The sequence below is a fragment of the Balaenoptera acutorostrata genome, chromosome 4 (assembly GCF_949987535.1).
Source record: "Balaenoptera acutorostrata chromosome 4, mBalAcu1.1, whole genome shotgun sequence".
Taxonomy (NCBI): domain Eukaryota; kingdom Metazoa; phylum Chordata; class Mammalia; order Artiodactyla; family Balaenopteridae; genus Balaenoptera; species Balaenoptera acutorostrata.
The window spans coordinates 134646103-134654678 of record NC_080067.1 but is presented as its reverse complement, the minus strand read 5'-3'; positions in this window follow the sequence as shown (position 1 = coordinate 134654678).

The window sequence follows — 8576 nt, the reverse complement described above, 5'->3', positions numbered from 1 at the left end:
TAGCCAAAATGTCCCCATTATCTTCAAATAAAAGATAAGCAAGTCACTTATTTAGGACTAAACATATGAAAAAAAGGAAAATCATATTTTAGTAGATTCATGAATTCCATCTTTATACTATTCTTGTAGGAAATCTATAATAAATTTTATATGGCATTTGATTTGATATTTTAAAAAATTTGAGGACAGCACATCTTAGCATAATACATGTTAATGCAACAAATGTGAATATATTCTAAGTTTCATTTTTAAAAGTCTTGTGTCCACTTGACTATTATAAAGTTTTAACTTTAGTCTTAAGTTTAACCAATATTATTATTATTATTAACATCAACTTGTATAAAAACTGCTATAATGGAAATATCTTAAAGCATGTAATATCTTGTTGTCTTCTCTAAAACATTTGCCATCAAAATGGATACTATTAAAAAGTTAGGGTGTTCTCTTGCTAGGTCTAAAATGTAAGGAGCTTGGAAGTCTTCATTGCATACTGATAATAAGAAAAAGCTAAGTAAACTAAAAAATAATGACTTTTTTTGGACTTATTAGAGAACTAAGACTAAAGGGCAAAACACCACCTTGTAATCTAAAGAGATAGCAAATTTGACAGTCATAGTGAGGTCTCCTAACCTGGGGTAGACACTGCTTAAGCCAAAAACTGGTAGGAACACTTGAATCGGAATTTTGACAAATTGCTGGATGCTGACTGTAGACTAGCATAAAAGTGAGAAAACCTCATGGACCACACTCTCTGGACTTTTATGGGTTCTACTTCTAAAAATCTTACCAGATTCTTATAGTGAAGAGTCAAGAAAAATTGTATGTAGATCTGGTAGGGAGAAGGGATAGGAGCCATTAGAAATACACCCAAGGCATTCTTCATAACAAAGCCAACTCTCCACTGAAGAGGATTTTACTAGAGCCTTGTCTGAGCTATGGAGGGACACATGCCTGACTCCAGCCCCTCTGCCCTTCCTGTTTCACCTAAGGGTGGGGTCGAGGGAGGGGGAGCTAAGAAACGCTAGTTAAAGTCACAGTTCAAGGTTGCAAGTCAATTTAAATACTGAGATTTAAACATAAGATTATAGAACACACCCTACTCCAACACCAGCAGGGCTCCAGGTTAATAACAGTGGATTACAGATGAAAAAGCTGCAGGATGCAGACTCTTTCTAAGAAAGTTCTCTTAGCAAATCCCAAAGACAATATGAGAGACAAAAATCTAAGACACTAGAGGAATTTGAAGCCTTTGCCACCTACACCGACATCAAACAATATACAAAGCAGAACTCCCAGCCAGATTAACATAAACCAACGCACCAAAAACCTATTTACTCAATACATCAAGTCCAGATTTCAACAAAATTACAAAGCATGCTAAAAGCCAAGAAAAAAAAAAAAAAAACAGTCTGAAGAGACAAGGCAAACATCAGAAACAGACAGATATGAAACAGATGTTGAAATTATCAGACGGAGAATTTAAAATAGCTATGATTATCATGTTATGTACTCTAATGGAAAAAATTGACAACATGGAAGAAGAGATGGGTAATACAATCAAACAGATGGAAACTCTAAGAAAAAATAAAGAGGAAATGCTAGAAATCAAAAACACTGCAACAAGTTTGAAGAATCCCTTTGATTCTCTCATCAGTAGACTGGACACGGTTGAGGAAAAAATTAGTGATCTGAAATATATGACAATAGAAACTTCCCAAACTTAAATGCAGAGAGGAAAATGAAAAAAAAAAAAAAAAAAAAAGACAGAACATCTAAGAACCATGGGACAATTTAAAAATGTGTATCTTGTGTGTAATTAGAATACCAAAAGGAGAAAAAAATAGAATGAAGCAGGAGAAATATTTGAATTATTTAACCAAGTATTTTCCAAAATTAATGACAAATACTAAACAATAGCTGTAGGAAGCTCAGAGAATATCAAGCAAGCTAAATACTGAAAAATCTACAGTAGGCATAAAGTATTTGAATTGAAGAAAATCAAAGATAAAATATTTAAAAAGACAGAGAAATAACACCTTACTTATAGAGGAACAAAGATAAGAACTATATCAGACTTCTCATGAGAAAGCATACAAGAAGAGTGGTGTGACAAATTTATTTTAAAAAAAAAAGCTACCAATATAGAATTCTTTATCAAGCAAAATTATACTTCAGGAGTAAAGGAGAAACAAAGACTCTCTCAGAAAAACAAAAACTTAAGGTATTCATCAACAGACATGTCCTGAAGGAAATACCAAAAGAAAATTCTTCAGGAGGAATGAAAAATACATAGGTCAGATACTCAAATCTATATAATGAAAGGAAGAACGTCAGAAAATAAATGGGTAAAATAATTTTTAATTATTTCTATTCTTTTCTTTTTAAAAGAACCAAGTGCCTTAATTTTTTTTTATAATTAAAAAAAATTTGTTTTGATTTATTTATATTTATTTTTGGCTGTGTTGGGTCTTCGTTTCTGTGCGAGGGCTTTCTCTAGTTGTGGCAAGTGGGGGCCACTCTTCATCATGGTGCGCGGGCCTCTCGCTATCCCGGCCTCTCTTGTTGCGGAGCACAGGCTCCAGACGCGCAGGCTCAGTAATTGTGGCTTACGGGCCTAGCTGCTCCGCGGCATGTGGGATCTTCCCAGACCAGGGCTCTAACCCGTGTCCCCTGCATTGGCAGGCAGACTCTCAACAGCTGTGCCACCAGGGAAGCCCTATTTCTATTCTTAATTATATAAAAATTAACTGTTTAAAATAAGAAGAAGAACAATGTATTTCATGCTTATAGAATATGAATAAGTCTACAGTTTAAGAGGCAGGAGAGAATCATGTTTAGGTAAAGCATGAGGGAGTTTTCAGGGCAGTGTAGCTATTCTGTATGATACTCTAATGTGGTTACACAACACCATGCATTTGTTAAGACCCATAAAACTTTACAGAAAAAGCGTGACCCTTAATGTTTGCAAATTTTAAAAAAGATTTAGGATATCATGGGATCCCAGGATAAAATACTGACAGTGACAAAATAATCTAATTGTATTACAAAACTCTGAAACAATGTCAATGAATGTGGTTGTGGGAAAGATGCCGACGTAAGAAACGCTGGAAATGAGTGAAATATATAAGACTAAAGAAAACAGGGGACTGCAAAAATGCACTATAATGTAGTTGATACAGATGTTTCCCATTGTGGTATGCATTAGAAATTATGAAACCGCTGTGCATGTATACTAACACTGAGCAATTAAGTAAATAGATGGGTATAGTGGAATCCAGATTTCTCTTTGTTGGAGGGGAAGGTTACAGATAACCAAAGGAAAGAGACTAGAATGATCTATTTGGTAATGGATTACATTTGAATACATCAGTATGAACTCATGTTTAGCTTACTATGGAAGTTTACATGTAGAAATATTTACAGATACATGTATACACACAGGTTACTGTGTATACATATATATCCCTGTCTGTCAGCTGAGAGGGCCTAGAAGCAAAGTCACCCCAGTAGCAGTGAGCACACCTTGCTCCCAGATCTTCATTTCTAATACTAATCTCCAGTAAAAGAAACCAGGGCTCCTTAGATAAATGACTGATTTTAGAACCGCAGCAGGAAATATACAAGATCAATCCAGAGTATTTTGTAGTTCCAGAAAGTAAGAAAGTACTCAAAACACACAACAGACACATATCACAATGATGAAGGTATGTTAAAGAGACACAGGAATCAACTGAAAGATCTCCCGATGGCCAAAGACAAAACAATTTGAACAATAAAATAAATAAAGTAGTATTGGATTATAATCCAAAGTATAAAATAATATCCATGAGCCCATAATGCTATACATAAATGACTGGATAAATAAATGAGAGAGAAGAGAAAAATCTCTCATAATGAAGAATTTCAAATAATTGCTGTCGATGCACTGCCTCATGGAAGTATAGCATAATACCACATTTCTTAAATAAAGGCTGTACATAGTGACTTCCTTACAAAAGGTACAGTATGGAAAGGGGAAGGGGGTAACTTTACAATGAATACACCTGACCAACACCACCTCAGCCAGGTGATCAAGGGCAATATCAATACTGATAGGTCATGTTGATAGTGTGTACCTTTGATATGTTGGGGTGAAAGTGGCACTATCTTCCTCTGAGACATCCCTAACCACAGTCTAATTATGAAAAAAAAAAAAATCAAATTACAGTAGAAGGGGTTCCAGCTACATACCTGACAAGTATTCCTCAAAACTACCAAGATCATTGGGAATTCCCTGGTGGTCCAGTTGTTAGGACTCTGCACTTCCACTGCAGGGGGCATGAATTCGATTCCTGGTCGGGGACTAATATCCTGAAAACCACCTGGCACAGCCAAGACAAAAACAAAAATAAAAACAAAAACAAAAACAAACTACCAAGATGATGAAAACAAGGGAAGTGTGAGAAACTGTCACAGCCAACAGGATTTTAAGGAGATTAGATTAGATTTTAAATCTAATATGGTAACTTGAACAGGATCCTGAAATGGATAGAGGACTTTCAGTAAAAGCTAAGGAAATCTAAATAAAGTATAGATTCTAGTAATAATTATGTACCAGTGTTGGTTTATTTATTTTAGCAAACATATCATAATAATATAAAATAATAATAATAGGGGAATCTGGCTGTTGGGTTATGCAAAATCTATACTATCATCATTTTTTTCTATATATCTAAAACAGTTCTAAAAAATGAAATATATTATAAAAGTAAAAATATTAAATTATGTCCTTCATTCTTAAACTAAGATTTAAGACTTTAAAATTTCAGGGCAACTGACATTCATAAATGTATTTGTTCAGTGTCATTTCTTAACTAGTCAACCACTTGGCATTTCTGCTTATCATTGATGTCATTTTCCTTTTCGATACATCTTATGTCTTAATTAAAATAAAATGAGTCCCCAAATTTAATGCTACCTCCAAAATGCTGGTTAATGATGTTGATGAATTCCCTTAGGATGCTAGTGACCCTCTCCTGTATGTCACTAAGTTTCTCAAAACAAAACCTAACGATTTTTATTAAACATACATCACATTCTGATATTGCTATCTGAACTAGGTTGATATGTGTAATATTTATTTCTGTGCTTAAAAGTTAGGCTGAGTGCTGTTTTGTGGCTGTCAGTTAAACCTCTTGTTCTCACATAGAGTAGATGTTGTAGTTTTTCTATAAAAATCAGATCAGTAGGAGTGAAAAACAACTCTGTTTAATTCAGGAATAAATGTTCTCCAATGGTTCTCCTTATGTCTTACCATCCCACTTGCTATTTTAATAGCCTAATGAAACAAAGACTAAATTTTTCACATTTGGTGATGGTAGGACAGAAGGCAGGAAAAAAGGAACCTTGACATTCTCAACAAATATTGCTGTTCTTGGGGAAATATAGCAAGTTATTTTCTCATTGTTGTTGGTGGTGATGTCAGTTGTGATGGTAGTGGTGGTGGTAGTTATAATAAAGGTATTGGTGCTGCTGCCATTCTCGGGGTAATGATGTTAGTGGTGGTGGAGGTGGCAGTGTGGTAGTGAGGATGGTGATCATGTGATAGTTCTTGGTGGATATTGGTAGTATTTTGGGGGGCAGGGTTGGTAGTGACAGTGGTATAATCAACAATATATAACAAAACAAACAAAATTCCTACAAATTATTACAGTCACAAAGGTTAAAAATCACTGAGGGATTGATTTTTAAGGTAAGTTTGCTGGTAAATAAAGTGGTCTCAGAACTTGAGTATTGGGCATGGTCGTATTGCAAACTGGGGCTCTGGAAATTCTTTCTTATCCACACATTGCTCTCAGTGACCTTGACCAATAATGGCCAACATGACTCTATAAGACAAGGTTCTTGTGTTCACATTTTCCAGGGATTCTCTTAGCACCACTCTGGTCTTTGGCTTACTCCTCCAGAGTAAGACGTTAGATGTAAAAATTAAAGCATTCTATGATTGCTTTTAAATACATTTACAGTTACATTTTTAGGCTTAGCATGTGTATCTTGGAGAAGAGAAAGCAATCAGGCCACTCAGATGGCTGTTGCACATGAAATCCTTTCATTCTGAACTGTTTCACCAGATGATCACCACTTGCAGGTGATCACCACAAAACTCACAAACACTTGATTATACAAACATAGGGAAATCATCTGGCAATGTTAAAGCTTTTCTACTTCTAATGGGCAGGTGGTAGTAGAAGGTCACTATAAAACATGAGATTTAAATGGTAAATACAATGATAAAAGGAAGTGTAAACAAAAACAAATGATGGGACCAAAATTCAAGACCTAAACGTTTGAAAATCAAAAAGCCATTTAAGCACATAAATGCTCTGAGTCATCCTTGTTCCAACAGTAAAATTACTTCCTGTCAAATATGGATAATCTTAGAATACTTTTGAGGATGTTTTTCTGACTCTTTATAGGATTTTATGGCTTAAAGTAAGCTATAAATAATAGCCAATAAATTGTAGCTGATTCTTTTACTTGCCAAGAATTTATTTAACCATCAAATAAAGTATATTTTGTACATTCTACTAGATTTTTATTCATTTATCAAATATCCAGTGAAAACTAACTATACGTAACTACATCCTAGAAATATGTTGCAGTGGGCTCTGACCTCCACTGGCTTCTAATAAGTAGTAGCCAAGTTTTAGCGTCTGAAAGTTTCATATCTTGGACCCACCACTTATAAATCATTTGGTTGTGGGCAATTTGTTTATCCTTTCTGTGTCTCACTTTCCTAATCTCTAAAATGAGCCTATTCCTATTTATTCTATTAACTTGTTGGGAATCACATGATACAGCATAACTAAGGAAACTATTAAGACATCTAAACATGATATACACTTTAAAAATGCCTATCCCTTCACCAAAAAAGAAAAGTGAAAGAAATTTTAAGATGAACTGTAATAAGTTGTGTATAAATCACTAAAGTTTTTATTCTAAAATCCAAGTCTGATAGAGTTACTACCATAATAAATATTTTTTTATGGCTTCTTCCTCATGTTTAAGATATGGTTCAAATCCATGCTCTGAACATGGCCACCTTCACTTCCGGTGATTTTTTGGCACCCTTTAATCCAACTGCATTGAAATATTAATAAGAATTTGGGTCTCTGTAAAGATGATTCTCTTCCCTTTTCCTCTGAAATAGCTTTTATTCTCACTCATCTTTTATTTGGCAAATCCTTATTCTATAAGGCCCAGGTCTGTTGTGTTTCTTTATGAGAACTTTGTTTTGTTCATTTTTATTACCACTGTCCTTTGTGTATAAACATTTTAAGACTTGTTACACTAAAATACTACAATTTTTAAATGTGAAATAAAGATAGTAATATTTCAAAGAGTAGCTATAAATATTAAATGAGAAAGAGCTTACAAAATGGTTAGCACAATGCTTTGACATGGCAAGTGTTCAATAAATATTACCTAGCCGTATTTATGTGTCTATTTCACACTCAAGTTTGTATATCTCAGGCATGACGCATTATGTCACATTGTATAACCTGTACAAATATTTGAATTAGTGAAGTATAGCAAATATTAATTTATTCAATAAAATATGGAAAACAGCACATTTTATAAAAATTAAAGTCCTTGAATGAATTCCATGAATCTAAAAAGTCAGTTTATTTGTATCAGTACAATATTTTAAAAAAATCAAATGTCTATTTTAAACACATTTTATTAATGCTATTAGCCCCGGATATATTTTCATAAATTCAGTAGGTGGAAATTCTGTAGATTTAAAATATAACTGTTTTTGCTGAAAGGTTTACAGAATCTTTTCAAAATGGGCTTCACCCTGGATTTGGATGGCAGATTGAACACATACTTCTGCCTAAGTATGCCAGAAAAATATTGCATTCGAAATTATTCAATAATAGTGTTAAAACAAGAAACTGTGTCAAGAACAAAGAAGAAAGACTAAGATGTTTCTGGACCATAGGAAGCAGATGGGAAAAGAGCAAAAAAACAGCAGCCTAAAATCCTTCTAGGAAAGAGTTACTGGAAAGGTATAAGCAGATGGAGAGAAACATATGTTCTCAAAGATGTTAGGATCAGAAGGACTCCTGGAGCCATTCTCAGGGAAAGCAATTAAGGCAATGCTTTCCTACTGGTTCTGTCTAGCTCTCTCCCCCATACCGCACCCACCCCCTCAATAGGAATTTACTGGTTACTATAAAGAATAAGTATAACCTCCTCTCTCTACCCAGGTGGATTATTATCTTCTCTGAACATGTCCCACATACGCATATAAACACACATACACCTAAGAGTGTATGAAAACATATAATATTTCACCTAAAATAAGAGCTATGTGCAATAAATTTCAAAGTGTTGGGGAAATTAGATCAAAGCCCCCTTAGGTATCATAGATTTACTATGACTACTATGATTTACTATGATTACTATCCAAAGACAGTCATCTTGACTAATCTATGGTTTATATCATTATGTATGAAGTAAGGAGAGTCAATTTATGCTATTCCACTAGGCCTTCACTTATTTTTAATGAATAAAATATATTATGCTGTAAA